Here is a 22,677-nt window from a genome sequence, read left to right on the forward strand (position 1 = left end):
GGGTAAAAATTCTAAAGTGTTCAGAATGCTACTGCAGCGCAATGTGCTTGTTTATATAACTATCACGAAAAACACAGAGAAAGATAGCTTTGAATCTGGGCTCTCCTAAACAATTTTTCTTTAACAGAGATAAAATAATGAAAAATACTTAGTTAAACTGCTAGCCAAACTCTTATTGTTTGTACTGCTCCTGGTAAAGACCCTGGGGAGCAGCAGCGGAATGTGTGCTATTGATTGGCTGGTTAAAGAGAGGCCTATTAGATTGAGACAGGCTGGATTGATTATACAGCAGCAGAAGGAGCTCAGATTCAGAGCTGAGTGAACGTCAGGGTGAGAGAGAGGGAGAGCAAGCGAGAGAAAGCGTGCAATAGAGGGAGACCGTGCCCACTGTAGCATCAGTGTGTGACAGCTGGTGCCTGATAACACTGATATTGAGCTCCTTCAGTGGAGAACTTGCTGAGCTACCCTTTTTTCATTTGCAAGAGGATACCAGCTCTAAGCCAGTGCAACTGATGACAGACTGGATCTTGGAATAGTTAATTTCACTTACAATTACATCTCTCATGTTCTGCTTCTCTGAAGAAAGGCTTATTACGGAAGACAAAAATTCATTCTCTCCCCTTACCTCACATATTATTGATGATATACAGAGTTTGATCTTCCAGGTAAGGAAATTATCATTTGCTTTTCTGAGCAGATAAGAAAGGAATTACTCTTTTTGTATCTTGCATGTTAAATACAAGCTTTGGCATTTATTCTCAGAATGCATTTTTGCACTTGTATTTCTTTCACTCGCAGACTGCATGTAACAGTTTTTATGACCCCGAAAGACAATTCACAGGATATGGTTTGTGCATTGCATTTATAATGCTTAACCCTTAAGGTAGATGGAATGAAACAGAAAAGATAATTTCTAACTACTTGGATGATGTTTTAATGTAACTTGTCCCACACATGCTAAACAGTCTGGAGTAATAATGGCACACAAGCTCTGCCATGTATTGATCCGTTAGTGTACATATTGTGATGCCAGGTAGAGACAGCATTTACCTGAAAGATTTCTCAGTGCTTGTCAGCAGTTTGAAATAGTATCTGTCTTTCCACTGCAAACATGCTACTGCCGAGCAAATATGGTCAGCCTTAAATAATTTATCATTAGGCTGCCATTTTTTAGCTATGTTGTAGTTATTGCTAGCATTCTGCCTGCAAAGCAAAGATCAAGGCTTGTGACTTGAAATATGAAACCTAGGATGTTCTGTTACACTGTGCTGTATGTTTGAAGCAGCCATCCCATGGACTGATTGCCTGTTTTGCTATGACATTGACTCTACTGTCTCCTAACTGCAGAGCTCCACATAAAGTTTCTATGTATTTCCTTTAGCTGTGTTTTAAGTGGTTTTGCTGTCACAGGTGATAGGTTCTGATAGATTGCTGTGATTTTGAAGGTGATAGACTATATCTGAAATAACCCAGCTTTTGGATTTGAAGCATGTACGTCAGGAAGTTGATTGACTGGGTGCTTACAGGCCAGGGGAGCATAACACTAACACAGCTCCTTCATTAGCAGCACATTGCTTCCAGCTGTGACAACGTGCACCACCTTCCTCATCAGTTTGTGCACTCTGCTCCTTGTTCCATACTGCAGAGTTTTTCATATGCCACATATTGCAATTATTCCCCCTGGGTGAAGTAGAGGCATCAATCTATTAATGCAAGCATTTAGGTAAACTTTGACCCAGCCAAGTACAGTGTTCCAATGCTTTGGCCAGTTGGGAAACTGCCTATAGCAAGGTCTTGCTCCTAGGAGGTGGACCTACGTGTAATCCAATTTATCCAATGATTAAAGAATCACAACTACAGAAAAGCACTTTCTTCACTTCCTTTACCAAGAAATTTTTAATTAATTTCCATAAAACAGCATACTTAAATAATTAAAGACTTCTCAAAAACCCAAATAAGAAGTGGAGTTGTCAAAATGATTATTTATAATTTTTAAAAGACATATAGGAATTAAGAACCTTGGGTACATAAAGATTTTTTTACAAACTAACAATAATTTCAAGGGGGTATCTAAGTGACCACAAGGATAAAAAGATGCAATGCTTAAGAGAAAGTTTTGTCTGCTATAATGTATCATATGAATAAACATTGGCAAAACAAACTAAGCTGATGACCCCAAACTAAAATCTTACTTCAACTATAGCATCTGTGCTATTTTAATACCTTGTATCTTCTATATGAATAGGGTTTATGTTATTTCTTATATACATAAATGTCAGCAATTTTGATGTTTCCTTCTGAAACTCTTTCCAGGTAGCCAGACCTTCTCTTGGGGGTACATTTTGCCACCATAGCTTTATTTTCTGGTATTTTACTCCATAAAATATTGCCAAAGGTGAGCACTCCCCACAATGACTATGGAGTCAGAGTGCAGAATCTGACCATAAATAATGGAAGGAAACACTTTTTATTTTAATTATCTGACTGAAAATTTTAACACTGAGACAAAGACATGGGTATTGAAAGCTAGATTTATCAACATAGACAGTATTTTATAAAAAGCTAAGATAATTGAATGTCTAACTCAATTTGTATTCTTACAGAGCTTACGGCCTGCCTCAGTATATTTCATGTGCAGTTTGACTAGCAAAAAAAGTCCTTTATGTATGCTCAAAAGCTTTCCTACAGCTCTTATAATATCTCTCTTTTCTCTCTGAAAAGTCTTGTTCACTATACCATGCTCTTTAAATGTACCTTATAATTTTCTGATTAGAAAAAAGTCATGGTAATTCTGTGATTTCAAAGACAGCAATTTTTTTTCCCTCGAGATTAATGTCTGTTACTAGTCAGGTTACATCTAAGCCATGAAACTCCAAATAACACTAAAAAGGAGGGGTTTTTGCAATGGTAATATTTCATTTAAGCCTTAAATTTATGTATCTAAAGCTCAAAAGAGAATCAGAAACCAAACAATTAGTTAAGCATACATTCATATTTTTCTTTGCATAAGATATGTTATTCATTTCCATATGTTATTCATTTCATTAAATATCTTAATCATCTTCTTTTGTCAGATCCAGAAAAAATACATGAAAAATACACAAATGAGAAAGAGTTAAGAGTTTGTATATTACAAACCGTGCATTTTCTTTCAGGTCTTTGATGTTGTTAATGTTAATCTGGACTTTTTGCAACACTTTAAACTGATTCAGTTATGTCACCTTTTTCTCAAAAGATTAGTTTGACCTTTTGAAAGTTAATGCTGTATTCCTTTCCAGCTTGAAGTCACAGAAGGCAAAATTTGTTTTTATTTTCCTAGCTAACTTAAAGCCATTAGGGGGCTCTTTTCTCCTATGCTATCACACAGCAAGCTGCAACACAAAGATACAGCTAGCTCCTAGACTTTTTTACCAAAAGAAATTATTCTTGAATTAATTTATTTTGGATGTGGATTATTTTAATAATACAGAGCAGCTAACAATCTCTCTATTTTTTTGTTCAGTTGTTGGAGAAGGTTCTGTTTCTTTTGGGTATTTTTATTGCACATAATTGAAAACTTTTACTGTCAATTAATGGTTATGTGTAGAAGCTACTTTATGTCCCATAACGGAGAAGCAGGAAACACATTCAGCAAAAATTTTGAAGTAATCCCTAGGATTACTAATAGGAATATGAAGCATCACTTATGTCCAAGAAGCTAAAGGTCTATTTATCTGAATAACTGTGAATAATGGTGCAACTAGCTTAAAAAAAAAAAAAAGAATACATTGCGTACTGTTATACTGGACTGAAAAGAACCTAGAGTATCTAGAAGTGACGTACTCTTCCCTTACACTTGCTTTGTGATCAGGGTTTTTGGATCACTCTTTATTTCACAAAATGAGAAAGTTTCAATTCTGGAAACATTTACTCATATAAGCAGCTACACTAAGGTTACCGTGGGCCAAATTCAACACCTTTGTTCTGCCTATTGCCCTTTAGTTTCTGTAAATTCATTGGACCACTGGACCTGAAACCATTTGTGAATTTTTATATTATTTCTTGTGGGTTGTAAACTTTGTAGAATTACTTGTGATACTTGGGATTCTTCAGAAAGAACTCTAGAATAGTCTACTGCAGGCCAAGGAAAAGAATTTAATTTGTTCTAAAGCACAGCAAGGTAGTTGTAAACACCGTAAAGTCATGCTGAGGTGAGGCCAGGAGAACCATGAATGTCAAAAGACAAGCAAAATAATTGTCCCCCTGTTCCAGTTTTGAAGAATTTTTTTTATTTCTGCCATCCTTGAATGAAAAAAAAATCCACGTTGGTAAATTATTATACCCACATTAAACCAACTTGGTACTTTAAATTGTTTAGCTTGGGGTGATTCCAATACTACCAACTCCATTCAAGAAAAAATTATAAAGGACTGACACACTTTGTGGTGTTTGACATTCACAATGAAGAAGTATAATCCAGTCAAGTTGAAACGAAAAAAGAAAAGATAAATAATATGTTATTTCTGGGTTTTACTGCACATCTGAATAATCTCTCTAGTCTTGCATCCTCTTATAGCAACTATCTTATGACGTATCTATAAAGAAATTTGTTCTACTAAACAGCATCTAGAAATTCCAACCAGAACCTCAAGATACTTTGTTTATTGCTGTACATAGACAGTTCATCCAATATAATGAAATTGCTAACAATGTGTAATAAATCAAGTATTATTTCTTAGGTAGATAATTGATGCTTCAAACTCTAAGATGATCTCCAATAGATATATTATTAGCACATTGCAAATTCAGCATCATACAAATTATCTTTCTGTTTGTAGAAGAGGGCTTATTCATTACTAAAAGGTGGCTAAAGTTAACTATGATTTTCTTGCATTTCAAGTAATTAATTATGTACACATGAACAGTCATCAAAGCTGAGTTGGCATTTTTATTATTAGTAATTCCTCAGGCACAGCATTGCCAGTCAGTCAAAGGAGGTGATCGTTCCACTCTATTCTGCACTGGGATGATCTTACCTGGAGTCTTGTGTGCATTTTTGGGTACCATAATATAAAAAAGTTATAAAGCCATTAGGGAGCATCCAAAGGAGGTCCATAAAGATGGTGAAAGGTGGATGGATGGGCTGAGGTCACTTGGTCTGTTCAGCCAAAGAGGGGCTGAGGTCACTTGGTCTGTTCAGCCTGGAGAGGAGGAGACTGAGGGGCCACCTCACTGCAGATACAACTTCCTTGTGAGGGGAAGAGGAGAGGCAGACACTGAACTCTTCTTTGTGGTCAACAGTGACAGGACCTGAGGGAATGACATGAAGTGTTCTCAGGGGAGGTTTAGGCTGGATACTAGGAAAACTTTTTCACTTAGATGGTGGTTGGGGACCAGAACAGGCTCCCCAGGGAAGTGGTCATGGCACCAAGCCTGACAGAGATCAAGAAGCATTTGGACAATGCTCTCAGATGCAGGGTGTGATCCTTAGGTTGTCCTGTGCAAAACCAGGAGTTGAACTTTGATGATTCTTTTGGTTCTCTTCCAACTCAAGATATTCTATGATCACGTGACTTTTTTAAGGCTCAAAGGAGACCAAACAAATTGCTGGAGGAATGACAGGAAGGGTGTAGCAGAAGCAAGGAGCAGAGACCACTTCTTGGTTGGAGTCAAGCACCCTAGTAGCAAGACTCTTTTCTCCTCTATAAAACACAGTTTAATTTAATTATATGTTTTGCTTCCTTGATATCAGTGAAATTTTATGTAAAAGATAAAAAATTAAACCCATGTAAGAGTCTGGCACAAAGTTTCTGCAGAGCTTCACTCCAGAGGTAACTCTAATTTACTGGTTGGTTAATTTATCCCTTATATAAACACACTAAGCAAAGCACTTTGAAATACTTTTGAATGAAAACTGTTATATAAATGTAAAGTATTATCATGGCAAACAGAAGTCACTCAAAGTTGACAGAAGTCACTTCAGCTAATGACAACTGCAAGAGTCTGGTGTGCTTTATTAAGCATGAACAAATGATTAATCTCTGATGGATGTTTAAAGACAGAAACAACAGTTGTTCTTCAGACATGTAGTCAAATAAGAAATACTTAGGTGTTTTTCCTATTTTATGTTTTCTATAATATATGAAGGCAATAATTCAAATTACTAGATTTTAGAAGTAGAGAAGTTTGCAAAAACAATTATTACATGTACTGTCAAAATATTTTAAAGAGAAGCAATAACAATGTAATTTAAAATACACTTCATAATACAATGAAAAGCAGAATCTTTTGTTTCAATTTTTTTTTTACTGGAAAAAAATTGACAAAGCAAATGAAATTGCATTGAAAGAGCACCTGCAGCTTCCTCAAATTTATATACAATCCTATATACATATATTTATTTATTTACAGATGATGGCATCCCTGCCCATGGCAGGGGTGCTGGAACTAGATGATCTTTAGGGTCACTTCCAACCTAATCCATTCAATTAAATGAGTCTATTATATATGTGCATACATGTGTGCATGTACCTGTACTTAATCTTATCCTTTACTGTGTGTATTCCACACAGAAGTATATCGTTTATTTAAGTATATACAGAAGTATATGTTTTTCCTGTTAGAGAAAATTTGTAATTTTTAGGAGTACAGCCATGTAAAACCCAAATATATTCCCTGAGTACCATAAAAGAAAAAGGTTTGTTGGTTGAGAAGTCACTTGAAGGTACAAGTTATAAGACAGGTGTCACCAAGAAATGCGGATCATCAGATACCAGGATCCTAACGAAATACTATTTTCCCTGATATTGAAAACACTTTGTTCACATAATCTGCTTGAATGCTGTGATGTGATAACAGAATGGCTTTGCTGAGCAGCATGTAACAAACTACCATTAAAACACATGGTACAGTTTTGAGAAAACCTAAATTTTTTGGTTTGTTTGAATTTCAAAATAGTCTGAAGTGAACAAAAAAGTGTTGTTGCTTTGCAAAGCATGGATTTCGTTTGGCTCTGGAAAAAGACATGGATAAATCCTGGTCTGATCAGTGACTGTTAACACTGGTCTGTGGAGTATCAAGTGAGTGAACAAAGTTCTGCAGAGCAGCTGACAGAGAGAAGTAATTCACTGTCTTCTGGTGGATCTGTAACACTGAGAACTGATGTGCTTACAGCACATTACAGCTGTGACAAAGTTATGGCAACACCTTGAATATTTATACACCTTTTTTACCCTCAGAACATTTTGTGAGTGATTTAGATATACAACTGAAAGTTTTTTCCCTTCCCTCCAATTATCAAATATTAAACATAAAAACAAACCAAACCAACAAACAAACAAACTAAACAACAACAAAAAAAACCACCAAAAACTATCCCACACCAAACTCCTGTCAAATTCACTTTTGGGCAAGCTGTTAAGGTAAACAAAATGAACTGTCAAAAATTAGTAAATGATGATAATTTTTTTTGTTGTTGAACATAGTGTAACAATAGTTTTGTTCTTAATACTATGTAATGATCAGAAGGTGTAATACTATGTAATGTGGTAATGTTGTAATATTTGTTCTTAATACTATGTAATGATCTTTGTGTCCCAGAATACTTAACAATGACAGTATAAACCTTTTGCAGCTTATGGAAATTATGTAGACCAGAAAGTAAAAATATACAATATTCTTTAAATTCTGTCAATTTCAGTTCTAGAAGTCTATTTCATAGGGGTACATGGACTTCACCAACTTCTAAAACCTTCTGAAAATAAATTGTAGTGTTTTGCTCTTCCCAGTTTCTTAAGATGCATTAATAGTTCCTAATTCTATGCATCAGAGATGTACTGATGTGTAAGGGCAGTTCTGAAATTAATGCGTAAATAAGAACAAGCTCATCTGGAAAATCCTTCTGCTAGTGCATTTTATTGAGCTGGATTAAATAATATAAACATATCAGGGCTTTTTTAAATTAACTTATGACAGGCTATAACTTTTTAAGACTGTGTGTGGAACTAGAATTTTAACCTACCTTCTTAAATGAAATCCTGAGTAACTTCAGATGGGGAAACATACTTTCAAGTTCCCTGTCCTACTTGGAGACCCAGGAAATTTGAAGCAGTTTCAGGTGAGCTTGGATGATATTCAAGGGACTCAGTCTTGGATGTTTGTCCATTAATTCTAGGCACTGTCATACATCTGTCTATATGTACATCTAAGTAGCAAAATTACAGCAATGTCATCAGTACCTGCTCTTTATTACCTTATGCCAATAAAACAAATATCAATGCCTGGGATTGCAGCTATTATGAGGTGTTTTATCACCAGCAAAGCTGGAGCAAAGTACAAAAGCTCTACAGTGTCCATCAAAAATGGAAAATTGTCCCTGAATTGCATGATTAGGAGCATCATCAAGCAGATGTGTCAGACATCTGACATTATTCTGAAGATCAGGGAAAACACTTTGGGAAAAGATGTTTCTTTTGCACCCTGTATCCATATCCTGTTTGGCTGTCACAACATCTCTAAGACCTTGGGAAAAAACTTACAGCTCTTTGGGATGGATGGGATCAGGAAGACAACATTATTGAATTGATGCAGATATACAATTACACAATAGTTCCTGTCACAATTTTTGTACTGTTTAAGAAATCACACACTTTAGTGGGTTTCTTTCCAGGGGACAAACTAAATAATTATGCATCCCTGCCTCCAATGTGAGGTGCAGTCTCAACCTCACTCTAGCTCATCTTTTCCATGTCTTGCCCAAGTGCAGCAAATGCTGCATGCCTGGGACATATCAAACTTCTTAATAACTTCAAAGAATGAAATGAAATTATGCTACACAGAGAGAAAAAACATGCATAAAACCTGTCCAACAATATTACATATCAATCTAAACCAAAATCCTGTCTGATGATTCTACAATTCTCTTAGGCATCTAGATTTCTACTTGTTTTTGTTGTTGTCCGTGTATATATATATATACACATGTATCTGAAACTCATTAACTTCTTCACCTGTTTATATAACCAATTATTCCTGCCTAAAAGTTTTGGAGAAGCCCTACTGCAAGAACTGCTGTCACTTTGTGTGGTTGATCTACACTAGAGCATTGGAGGAGTGAATGTCAAGATTTACAGGACGTCAAGATTAACTCATCAACAAGCTTTTATCATGCAAAACAGTTTAAATTCTTTTCATCAAAGAGAGGTATCTTTCATTACTTTGTATAAATCTTGGCATAAAAGAATGCCCATAGATATTTACAAGGAAATAAAATGCAAAATGTCATTCTGGTTTACCATCATGTCTTCTGTTTGATTCTGTCATAGATTAACATTCTCAAGAGGAACCAAAATTATTTTAGCCATCAACATTTTTCAGACAGTGATTCGTGGACCAATCTTACGATCTATGCATGTATCAGGAATATCAATTTTTCCTACATCTATAACTGTTCATCATCTTCACTTCCATAAAATAGCTGCAGATGTTTTAGATTTATGCTAAAATCCAGAGAGAAATTCTCTACAGTATGGGAAAGTGTTCCATGTAGAAAATGTGTATGTATCTGAGAGTAAAAAAACCCTACCTGACACTGACAACACCAACTCTTTCAGCCTGACCTCTTCCAACCCAGCTGTGGTGGGATGCGGTGCTGGGTCCATATAGGAGGGATGTGCTGGTGCTGCACCTTTGTATTTGGAGAAGTTATGTGTCTCTGATACTTTTGCCATTGATCTTACACAATTTTGCAAGTGGAGAATTTGTGCTAAAAAGAATTGGCATTTTCTTGGAGAGTACAGTTTCAAGTGTTCCATGCCAAAGATGCCTATTGTAAAACTAAAACTTCTTTGCATATCTCCTGTATCCATGACTAGAAAGCTGTGGAACACTCCCTTCCCTTCCCTTCCCTTCCCTTCCCTTCCCTTCCCTTCCCTTCCCTTCCCTTCCCTTCCCTTCCCTTCCCTTCCCTTCCCTTCCCTTCCCTTCCCTTCCCTTCCCTTCCCTTCCCTTCCCTTCCCTTCCCTTCCCTTCCCTTCCCTTCCCTTCCCTTCCCTTCCCTTCCCTCTTCCCTTCCCTTCCGGAAGTTTGTTTATCAAAGTCTGCATCACTTTTCTCCAGTTTTCCCCTCTTTAGAGAGGATTTTTTTTTTCCTTTTTCCTTTTTTTTTTTTTTTCCTTTTTCTTTTTGAGGGAAGGTGGTGGACCAAAGTGGGCAGGGCAGGAAACAGTATCTTTTATTAGGAAAAGTACATAAGGTCAGCGATTGCAGTGTGTAGCTATTTTGAATTTCTAATTTGGGAGGATAAGAATGTTGAAAGAATATAAGAGGTTTGGTTATATTTGTTTGTGGTTTTTTGTTGTTTTTTTTTTAATTGCTTTTTTAGCTGACGAGTCTCTAGTCACTAAAGTGATAGGTGCTCTTCACTTAGATAAATATTTCATGTGAGCAGAATATGCTGTTCTGCCTTTTGAAAAAGCTTTATTTTATTAATGAGTTTGTTTAATTTCCACACCCTTCAATAAATTATCAACTTGGGTATAAAATTAAATATAATTAGGTCACCCTGTAGCATGCTTTTTTTGTAGATGATGTGTGAACCTCTCTGGATTGGGCTGCACTTTTGTGCTTTCTCATTATGTGTCAGCTGTGAAAATTCAACATAACCAATGTGCTCCCCTCTCAGTAATTATAACATGTATTTGGAAATACAGTACATGAAGTCTTACAAACATTAAGGTATAATCTTTTGGGAATAAAAAAACACAATTAGGTTCAAAGCTATAGCTAGTGGATTAACTGGGATACTATAATGTCTCTTCTTAAAAAAATTAAATTAACTTACCTTTTAATTAAGACAGTAGTAAGCAAAATTAAAACATTTCACAAATAATGTTATGGTAGTATTATCTTGAACCTAAATAAGATATAGAGCTGTTTTATATGACATTTTGAAAATCTCTCTTTTCATTTTAGATGCATATGTTTGCACAGAGTCACTACAAAATTTCCTTTTGAGATGTCAAACAATCACTAGATCCACCACTCTTAGTTTTATTTCAGATAAAATGCAGAGTACACTGGAAATTTCATCCATATCCTCAAAAAATTAGCATGAATGATCAAAGATATTGACTAAATTACCTAAATAAATCCCTTATTCTCACAGACAATCTACTTCTTTTTAAATCAGATCCTAAAAATCATTTGCTTTTACTGTTCCAAGAATCAGAATGGTTGATTCCTCTGAGCTAGAAAAACATTTCTGGCATAAAGTGGCATAGAAATTTTGGCTAGTGTACTATATGTCAGATGATATTTTGTCATAATAATTTCCATTACTTTTAATTATTCTTAGTTGATAATATTTTAAAGGATTGAAGCCAACAGTAATTTAATTTTGTGATTTTGTACCACACTGAGGTGTTTGCACTGTCTTTTCATAATCATGAGCACAGGTGCTGTACCTTGTGCCTAACACTGTGCACTATTCACACTATTAGATTAAAAAAGATATACATTCTTAATAATTTTGTACACAGTTTTAACAAAGAATTAAAAAAATTATCTCTATATAAATCTCCTTGTTTAGGAAATTGAAAGGAAGATGTAAAGAAGGCCCTAGTTTTTATTGCTGCTTGACCTTACAATTCTTTCTCAAAAAATTAAATTAATTCTTTAATACAAACCATACACATAGGATTGTTAATCTTGACAAGGACCACAGAAATATAATGCCACCATCCCTATTACATTTTCTTACAAGTCTGCATGCTATCCTTTTGTATTAATGGATACAAAATTATCCATTTCTACTCTCTTTCTTCCATTCTTTTCTCTGGAAGAAAATAGTGTTAGACATATTATGCTTTTAGAGAATAGATGTAAATATAATTTTTCTAGATATAACTCATAAAATTCAGAAATCCCCTATTAAAAAAATGTTCTGTTCTAAAAAAGCCCACTCTTAAAAATGCTCCACAACAGCATAAAACTTTCAGGATATGAAATAATACATAATGTCACTATGTCATCAGAGATGCAAGATTTTTGCCATTCTACAAAGTATGCCCTAAATCAACCAACAAAATACTCAAGTTCTAAATTTGAACTTTGGATTGCTTTTTTTTTATCATGTGTTGGTTTCTCAATATAGTGACATACATTAAAAATTACTTAGAGCAAAACCTAAAGACTAATTTTAAATTTCCTTTGAATATTGGTCATTGTGCCAATTACAGAATGAATGATGCAAGGACAGTTTTAGAATTACCTAGATAATAGTGCCATTAATGTATCGAGAGAATAAAATCTTAATAAAATTCACTTAAGTTTTTTAGATGCCTTAATTTAAACTTTGCCTATTTTCCTATGTATTATCTAGCCTGAGAATTGTATTTGACATGCAAAGATATAACTTGCATGGGAATTACAGCTACAATTTATTTACAAGTAATCACACAAGTGCATATAGATAGCTGCAGTTGTAGATATTGGTGTCCCTATAATCATGTCTCAGAAGCTTCTGTTTGAAAATTGAGAAGTCCCAATGCCCCAGGACTTTCAACATTAAAATTTATCCACCAAGAAAACTGAAATGGAAACAAACTCTGCATTTGGATAAAACAGTTTGCCTGACCAGCAGTAACATTTTGCTGCAAATGACCTCCTTACCTGCATTTAGCATGTTGATTACTCAGAGCACTGAAGCACACAGAGCTGTGCAGAGCCACCAGTCAATAAGGTAATTTATAATGATGACCCTTCTGGGCAAACTAGGGGAGGAACTAGTCATTACTGTTTTCTTCTAGCTGAGGAAATCTGTTCCCCTGTTGGTAAATATTCACCAAACAAAGAGAAAATCCACCAGTCTCTCTAACATTTTCTATTTACAGAGAAGTGAGAGGCTGTAGTTGAAACTGATTGTGCCTGAATACAGCTTAATAACTGGAAGCATCTCTTTTTAACCTACAAGACTCTGATAGATGTGTTCATCAATAACATAATTGGTTTAATGATAGAAGAAGCTGCTGTTAGGATGGCTTCAAGTTAGGTAAAACTACTTCCCTTAAATGTGTTGGAAGCAATGCACAAACTGATGGCCAGCATTCTACTGAAGCAGAGAGCAAAATACGGCTTCATCTCCCGTGCCTCTTATCTCACTGACTATAGCTGAATGTCCCTTGCAGGTGTGCAAAGGATTGCTTTGTTTCAGCCTCCTCCCAAGGCTCTCTTTGTGGGGAGAGAAACACCCTGACATGGCTGAGGGGCAGAATTCAAGACTGGGGCTGTCTATAGGACCTTCTGGAAAACTATTGCTGGTGGGGGAAGGAGCTACTCATGCCATGCACCGGACAGCTGGGCAGGGGCGAGGGTGACAGAGGGCAGTCTTGTGCCACAGCATGGCTGAGGGAGCAATGTCCTGTCCTGTGAGGGAAAGGAGTGGCAAGGAGGGGGCTGTGAGGAGGTGGAGAGAGCCCTGTGAGTCACCAGTTTTGTTTTCCACTCTTTTGTGGGGCCCTCCCTTGAGAGGACTGTGCTGTGGCCATGTACCCTGCTGTTTGTATCCCCTGCCCTGGTGCCAGGGTGGGGTTCTTGGTTTGCTGCTGGGTTTGCTGTAGGTGGATTATTTTGGTGATCTTGGCTGTACTTGCTGAAGGGACAGCTAGCCTTGGATGGGCAAAGAATGAGGTTTTTGCAGAACCAGGGAGTTAAATCTCAGGGAAACTCTCCTGAGAAACTGCAACCATGACCCGTTTGTGTTGGATGAGATCCCAGTCACTAAGGTTAACTTATTTTAGATAAGAACTGATTTAGGAGAAAAGGGTAAGAGGTAGGGGCAGATCCTGGAGGTGGTGAATGCAGGACTGCTAGACGACCAGGCTCATAGCATAAGAGTTGCAAGTGGCAACACTATTTGCTAAATATGGCCATGCTGTGGATCCTTGGCCTGAGGCCTGTGCTGTATCTTGGACACTTCTGGGTGATGACAAGGAAATAAAAAGTATCCAGCTCTGGAGTTGTGGTGATTGTGTTTTGTTTCCCTTTCCTCTTTTTACCAAAATACTAAATCACATTGAAGGGCACTCCTATGTTGCTGGTAAACCTGTCTAATCTGAGTGTTTCAGGCTTGGAATGCTGTTTGTTCAGCAAATCCAAAGGAAACAACATTGAGAGAGCCTCAGAGAGATGTGCAGCTGATGCATCTTTCACGGACTCGTGCTGAGTTAATTCAGCAAGGCTTCTGGCAGATGGAGGGAGTCCCTGGCCTTTGCCTTACTTAATCTTTCCATCCCATTGACAGTGGCCAGAGTAGCCCTTGGACAAGCTGTCATTCCTCATTGCTGCCAGACCTGGTGCCAGCAATTCCCATTGCACTTTGGTAACTATCCATGACCTCCTCATTTCAGAAGTCTTTAGTTTTCAAAAATTGTTTTTATTTTTTATTCAAGCTGTCAGTCTCTTACAAAAATGTAGAAAAATGATGGGCAATTCATGAAATGACAATGACTTTATGGCATAGGCTCACATTCAGAGATTAGTTTTGCCCCATCTCTCAAGCACAATATGTCATATTGATTGAAAAAAAGGTTATCGTGTAATGGAGAAGGATCTTTCCTGCAATTCCCAGGTTCAGGGGGAAGGATCCAAGAAGGCTGATAATGAATTAATGGACTCATAACTGATGCCATTTGAACTGTTTTGAAAATACTGTTTACAAAGTTGTATAACGGGAGTGAAAACAGTATTCTTTATGTTCTCACCTCCTAAATCTAGTGCCTAAGTCTCTCATTTAAGTGATTAATTAAATTCTGTGTTTTGTTCAAATGATTGCATAGTAGTACTGAGTGACATCAGCGAAACTGTGATAACTGGGAAAAAAAACCCCAAACCTGTATTAGACATAAGTTTTACACATAGTACAAACCTACCCTCTCCTTTATGAAATGTTAAACTGAAAAAAAATAGCCAGGACTAATTTTCAGTGGATTATTTAGGATTATTTGATTGGGAAAATACAGTTTTGTCATGTTTTCTTCTAACTGGAGATTTGTGGACTGGTGATGAAGCCGCTTAAAAGGCACTCAAAATATACTCTGGTTCTCCTTGCTTTCTGTCTTTATTGAGTCACCTATAAATATATGTAAGAATTTAAATCTCTAAATATTTTTCTGGCTCACTAAGTTCTCAATATTTTTTTTAACAAAGCCTTATAGAGCAATCTGTTAAAAAAAAAAGTATTTGTGGTGGGACAGTGAAAGAAGATGTCAGTGATTTTTAGAAAAAAAAAGCACAATCTCTTTGCTCTGCTTCCATTGAAATGTATGTTTTCTGTGTTTCTTCAAGTGTACATACAAATGGGTAACTTTCTATAATTCTTGTATTTCAAATGGACTCAAAATTAGTAGAAAGCCCCATGATTTAGGTAAATCAAAGAAGATGAATTCCTTTCTTTGTTCTAAAGACAAAAAATTTGAAACCTAATCAAAGAAATAATAGCCCAAACCAAAACCAAACTGAAATTTCAGGCCTTGTGTCATCTCTTACCTTGGGCCAAATGAAAAGCCTGCTATCTGAAGATCAACTTCTTCAGTTTTTCATATTTCTTCAGTTCAACTTCATATAGCAAAGGGCCCATAACCTAAATATAAATTGTGACTCAGGTTTTTATTTGACAAGTGAGAGCAGTTTTTACTTCATTGTGGTGTTGTTTACAGGCTGTCAAAATATTTGCATGGATTTTTTTTCATTAACAAGTGCTATTATGCACAGCCATTCACTGAATTCAAAAAGCCAGCAGTCTAGAAAGTTTTTGTGAGCCAAATGATAAAAGACTTTATTTTAAGGAGTATTTAATTTTCCTACTGGATTTTAATATAATAACCAAGCACTCAAATGATAATTTTTTTAATTACCTTGTGAAATATTTCCAAATGCTGGTGGAATATGTAGAGCTCTGCCATCAAAATGGCAAGTGGGCCATGGTCAGTGCAGGAGCTGTTACTTACCTACATTATGTCTTATTTTATGCAGTTGCCTGTTGTTATAATTTTCTTCTGGACTGAAGTCTTGCTCATATAATTTGTGGTGTTGTAGAATACTTCCTTTTTTCTTTCCAGCTAAATCTCTGCAGATTTTGTTAACAGTGCAACCCAGGTGTTGTTTTCCAGTCTGGGATACAGATGCCAGCCTACAAGAGAGAATCCTGAATTTCATGCATAGAAAACTTTGTGGAAGATGAACAAAGGATTTCTTTGCAAGTTAGTAGGACATATGAATGTGTATAAGGAAGAGCAGTTGTTATTCAGAAAAATTCCCTCAGTGAATCTGATTTTTTTTTTTTACATGCTCTTAAAAATTTCTGTCTGTGCCTGTAGAATTTTCTATTGTACATGCATAAGATAATAGCCTACAATTTCCTACAACTAGTGGAGTCATTCTGATATAGTACAAACTCCAAAATGGCGTAGACCTAATATTTAAACTCTAATCTATATCAGAGTGCAATATAATTTATGAGTTATGCTACATGGATGAGGGGATCTTGAAGAGATGCTGTTTTTTAATTAATATTGATATGGTAAGCTTTTAACACTTCCAGTTTCCACTGCCAAATTTCCCTTTATCAGGAGGAATGAAAATTTGACAACGTAACATTGATTCTGAGGCAAAACTGCATTATTGTGTCACTGGTATCAGCATTAGTGACATGTACAGTCACATTAATCCTTAGGCTCAAATCTTGTCTCAGTTATGTGTAGAATACAAATATGGAAGCATGTATTGATACTGAAATTATAACACTAATTACAATTAGTTAAAATTAAGCCACTTTTCTATGGCGAATTATTATTCATCACATGGCAATTTTATACAAAGCCTGAGTACATTTCAAGTTTAATATTACAGTTTATATGAATATTGGGAGATGTGTGCAGAAATAATAGATTAAATTATCTGACTTTTTTTTGGTTGTTTGGTTGTTTTGGGGCTTTTGGTTCTATGTTATGCAAGAGGATCAGTCAAGTTAATCATGATGATCTTCTCTGTCTTACTCTTAACTCACTAATCTTTTTATTAAAAAACAGTTACTCTCATGTCTTCATAGCTCAGATCCTGTGATTATTTTAATTCTCTTTTTATGCCATAGTGGCTTTATCTCAGCCCTGTGTCAATCAGGAGTTTTTTAAAAGCATCATTGGATCAGATAAAAAATTTCACTGATATTTTAATACTGTTCAGCTGCTACTATCAGTGCTTTATGGTGAAACAATGTTTATTATCAACAAATGAAGTGCACATTTCAAAATCAGGAAACTTGAGTGGAGACTCCGAATTGATAGGTAGCTCAGAGTCTCTGTCAAATGTTGATTTTTCTTTATGATGTCTGTTTTTCTGTGTGAGGAAAATAAACATAAATCTGCACTGTGCGTTTAACACTCCAAAATGTTGGGGGATGGGATATGAAGATAAATATTCTAGCTTAGTAAAGCTTTAAAATACTTTTCTAGAATATACAAGCCCATGAATATCTCTGTGGACAGCAAAAACACAACTGTTACTCAGTTTCCCATGAGTTCTGTTTTCATAGATGGTAGGTAATGCAATGTACTTGCAATATTATTATGTCATACCATTTTCTTGAAGTTGGAGGGCAATTGAATACACGTGCAAAGGTGCCTTTACAGAATCACAGAATACTCTGATTTGGAAGGGTCTCACAAGGAACATCAAGTCCTTTCTGAAGGCAGACTTCTTTGTTTTTTAAATGAATTATTTAATCTGGTTTGCGAAATTTCTATTCAGATTTTCTTCTAAATAATGAGAATATTTGAGAAATACTGTCTTCTGGTGTTTGAAGGACTTCTTGTAAAAATTGTAATTTAAAAAGATACTTTTGTGGAGTTTAACATTAGCAGACATCAAGTATTTGACAGGAAAAAAAATATCATTTACCAGGGGAAAAAAAGTATTTTGCCCAGAAAAAGTATATTGAGTTGCTTTGTCTTTCAGGAGTTTTTCAAATCTAGACAAGTTCTGAGAGTACACCACAAAAATACCTACTTTTTGTCTTTGTACGACATGTACCATTGAACTATCTGGTTCATATACATTTTCAATAAGAAAATATGGAGGCTTTCTGCTATTAAGCTACACATGAATTTTACTGGTGGCAAATTTAAGATGATCATTAAGAAGCAGGCAAAAAAAAAAATTATAATCATATAAAAGGAACAGAGGATGATGTTCTATATTAATCTTTAGTGTGAAGGAGAACATCGGTTGTACCAGATGCCTTCAGTAGATTCAAAAGGCTTTCTTTGAAGTACTTTTCACTCTCAGGTCTGTTTATGCCATCAGAAATGACAACATGTGGAGGAAAACTTGCAAGATGCATTCGAGTGTAGCAGCCTAATCACAAATTTGATATTGTGTGTTTCATGCCTGATATTTTTTGTGGTTGTGAACACTTGCACCATCAGAAGTAATTAAAAGCAAACAAAAGAGCTGTGCACAAAGAAAAAAAAGCTTAAAATTATCTCTACAGCTTTGTGCTGTAACTACTGTAAGTGTATACCCAAGCATTTTTATATCTTAGGAATGTTAACAGGTATGCAACAGCAACTGCTGCAAGGAAAAAGGTTTCTTTTCAGGTTATGTTGTCAGTTCTCAACAAAATGAATCACACACAGTGGGTGAGTAAAGCTGTCCCTGTGTTTATGATCCCTGACTCATTCCACAGGTTTTATTTGCTTCCATTTCAAAGACATTTTACTACTTTTGTACAGCAAATTGTGTCTACACCATAAAGTAACAGTTGCAGCTTTTACAAGTCTGGGATTACATATTCCCTGGACAGTTTTCTTTTCATAGGGACAAATCTTAAAATATCAAAATTCTGGAAATGCACAAAATAGTTAGAGGAAAGTTGGGCCCCAGTTGGCAAAAGGAAATTGGAAGACAAAAGAAGAAATAAAAAATAAATAGAGTCCTATTGCTGCTGAGGGCCAGCTGCAAAAGTTGTTTCTCTACTCCCATGTGTTTGTGAATCTTGACCTCTCTTGTTAAAGGTGGAATTTTTCCTAGGAAGAGCTTGATAAATGCTTCATGCACATGTACATGTATATAAAGGTGACTTGTGGCACCAGGGCAACAGTGTGGAAAGGGACTAGTGTGGCTAGGAGATTAGAATAAAAGGGAAGGGTATGAAAAGTGCTGTATACCTGTACCTTATAGTCTACTTTTTCAGCTTTCATTTGCAGACCCTGTTTCTGGGTCTGCAGTTGCTTCCTCTCATTCTACATATTAAGGAAAGCAGAAGATGGACGCTAAATAAGAAATCTAATTTCCTGAAACTGAAAAAATTTCCTATTTGTGCTTAATTAAAACATTTGCTGAAACTAATTTCATTGTTGCAAAATCAGTATTGAGGTGCTGGGGTTTCATTTTTCAGAGCAAGTCACTCTGAACCCCATGGATGGTGCCTGAAGGGTTGAAAGCGGCTAATGTGAATATCAATTAATTGTGTTCTAGTGACAAGGAGCTTTGCAATAATTTATTGTTTACACTTCTGCCTTAATAAGTAGATAAACATGAAAAATTACAAGACATTTTTCAGTTTTTCTCAAAAAAAAATATTACTTAGAGCTTGACATAGATCCAACATAGAAAGATAGAGAGGACAGAAAACTGGGAGATCCTCAGATGGTTTGTTTCCCTGTTATGAACTAGTACTCTGGAGCTTCTGATCACATCTTAGCTGTCATATGGACCTTGCTGTCTCATCCTGTCCTGTGGTACCACAAGCAAGAAGGCAAGAGATGTTTGTTCAATCTAACAGAGTTTATGAATGATCACAGAATTCTTTGGAATGCTCTGCAGCAAATTAGAAGTCAAAAGAAAGATACTGTAAAGGAAACTGTTGTTCTTTACAGCAGAGCTCAAACTTGGCATGTACCTGTCTTGGGTGAAAATCTTCAATAACTGCAGGAAATTTGTAGTACAGGAGAAAACTGAAAATGCTTAAAACATGCTGTTAGATTTTGGGAGACTATTTCTTCCTAATGATAAATCTGATAACTAGTCTAATCATAAACATTTTTCTGTCTATATATAAACGTAGATAGCAGTTTAATATTTCTTTGGCAATTGAATGCTGTTACATTGTCCTCATCTGGTCTCTAGTTACTGTAATCTGGAAAATGTTGGGAAATGGTTTGGAAAAGCACTTAGTGCTGAAATTATTGATGTGTTGTGTATTGGACCCACATCTATGACCTACCTTTCCAAATGTCCAGCAGTACTGTGTATGTTTAAGATAATTTCAAAGAAACAGTAAGCCTAGTCAATTTTGAATCCTTCGAGAAAGAACATCATTAATAATCATGATATTTTGATACCTGTCACTTGAGCTTGTCTTGCAAATTTAAACATTTGTTTTCTGGAATTGCTTTGTGACACATGCAGTTAATGAAAAGTCCTAAGAAACCCATTGCAGAATTCTTCATTTTCTTTTTTTTTTACAGGTTCTGTGATGTCTTGATGTCACTTTTAAATTTGAAATAAAGTGAAAACAATTTTTTAAGCTCATGTTTACCTGTTGCTCAGTAGAATGTTCAACTGACAAATATTTCCATGTGGAAAACTTAAATATGCATTTTTAAATAATATAAAATTTCCTATTTCTATTAAAGTCTTTCACAATTGAAAACCGATATCATTGACATCTCAAACAGCCTGCATTTCATCTTCCTTTAATTATGTATGTATTTTTTTAACCTCTGTATATGCTTTTTAATTAATTAGACTAAGAGTTCAGTGATGTGTCAAGAATTCTGAAATTTTATTTGGTTTTCTTTCCCCCACATAGCTTCTTTTCTCCACCTCCCAGCTGAGACTGAAACAGTATCAAAATGGAGCAGCATAACTCAGGACTGAGGAACATATGTTAAATCTTTTTTAGAGTTTACGAAGGAAAAAAACAATTAGTAATTGAAATAACCATTAAGAAACTGGAGGAAGCAGTTAGAAATCATCTGATTTTTTTTCTAAGTATTTAGTGAAAAATTAGCCACAGATGCAACGTGTTTTCAAAATTGTAATCTCTCTTCAAACCTCATATAAACAATGCAAAAAGCTAAATATATTGAAGTGTCATAATTAATGCATGACTTTTGATACTAAGAAGTGTAAATCTTTATTGATTTATATGATACTTCACTTCATATGCACTTCATACAAACTATAGATCCAAGAAATGTTTTGTCCTTCCTCTGTTTATAGTTGACATTAAAGAAAGGTCTGATTAAGAAAAGAGGGCTGCAGTCATCTTAGTCTTGCAGTGTCTTGAACCAATTCATGAATGACCATTATGTACTGGGAGAAGAAAAGTGCTGTCCATTGCTAAAAGGCTGCTAAACCATACTAAAGAAGTAGTGATGAGTGCCTGCAGTTTACTTTCATAAAAAGCAAAATATTTAGATCAAATTTTCAACATCTAAACAGAGGAGCTTTTACTTCCTAGCTAGTGGCCAACAAAAGAACCAATGCTTAAATTCACCTTGGAAAATTATTTTGAATCCTTCTTCAGCTGTTTTAAGGATGCTGCTTAGTAAGAAAACAATAGTCAGACCAAGTTGATTTGATCTACTAAGAAAGTGTGCTGTAACTTTAGGAACATAGAGACAGAAGGCTTTATCAAGACAAGTGGAATTTGGGAATGAAATATTTGTGACATTTTGAGAGGAAGAAAAGTGATCTAACTGGTACTGCAGTATGCTCATTCTTCACTTAAAAAGACCAGTACTGCTGATTCCTAGGCTTGGCCTGAAATTCATTTATTTATCTGAAACACAGGAACACTGGTGGACTGAGGACATGCTTCTTGGCAAAGCCATTACCCAAACATATTTTCTTAGCTTTAAAAATGTATCTAGATGTTTATTTGGTTATTTAGCTCTGTGCATTGTCTGGGAAAAGCCCCCCACAAACGCAACAATTAACACACTGCATAATTCCTGCACACACACACCCACAGCCCTTTTCTGAAGGTGTTCACAGCACATCTGAAGCTTGCAACTATTGCCATTCATGCAATGCAATTGACAATCTTCATTATTCGTAAAAGAAAATAAATCTCCCCTTCTCCTGTTGGATAAGTTCCACTGTGTTCTACACAAAATAAAAACCTTTAAAGTTTAAATTAAAAGGGAATGTATTTTTAAAACTGTATGATCATTAGAATATTACATTATTTTTTTTAATTAGTTATGCAAAGACAGATCTTCTTACTACTTAGAATTATGCATATTTTTCTTCTTTCAAAGTAAAGTTTTGGTTTAAGAGGTTATTGGCAGAGAAGAGAAATTGCAAATTTGGGTTATTTTATTTTTGCCATGCAAAGATAGCATGCAGTTAATTCCTTTCATTATTCACAAAACAGGATAGCAAGATTAATGGCAATATAGTGTCTCTGTACAGTCAGTTCACCTTTGTGAAGGAGAATGTTGAGGCTTCCATTTTTATTCTTCCTTGTCCTCTGCTGCTGATTGTAAGAATACTAAGCAAGTTAAAGGATGTGTTTGTCAACTAGAACATCTTTCTGTTATGACCTGGATATTCATCACCAGTCTTACTTTAGAAGTGTGGAATAATGATAAATTTGGGTGCTAGCTGGTCTAATCTGACTGTCAACCATCAACC

The 22,677-nt window shown here is 35.5% G+C and overlaps 1 protein-coding gene across 8 annotated transcripts in view; it reads left to right on the forward strand.

The window, feature by feature from the left end:
* The first annotated feature begins 283 nt into the window (after positions 1–283).
* Positions 284–22,677, forward strand: part of CDH18 (cadherin 18) — a 491,833-nt gene continuing 469,439 nt past the window's right edge. For 7 of the 8 annotated variants that reach the window (XM_074545340.1, XM_074545332.1, XM_074545380.1 and 4 more), the window contains exon 1: positions 284–665. The gene's annotated coding sequence lies outside the window, so the exon portion shown is untranslated. The remainder of the gene's footprint in view (positions 666–22,677) is intronic. The other variant, XM_005484305.4, reaches the window with a different exon arrangement.

The sequence above is a fragment of the Zonotrichia albicollis genome, chromosome 1 (genome assembly GCF_047830755.1).
Source record: "Zonotrichia albicollis isolate bZonAlb1 chromosome 1, bZonAlb1.hap1, whole genome shotgun sequence".
Lineage (NCBI taxonomy): Eukaryota > Metazoa > Chordata > Aves > Passeriformes > Passerellidae > Zonotrichia > Zonotrichia albicollis.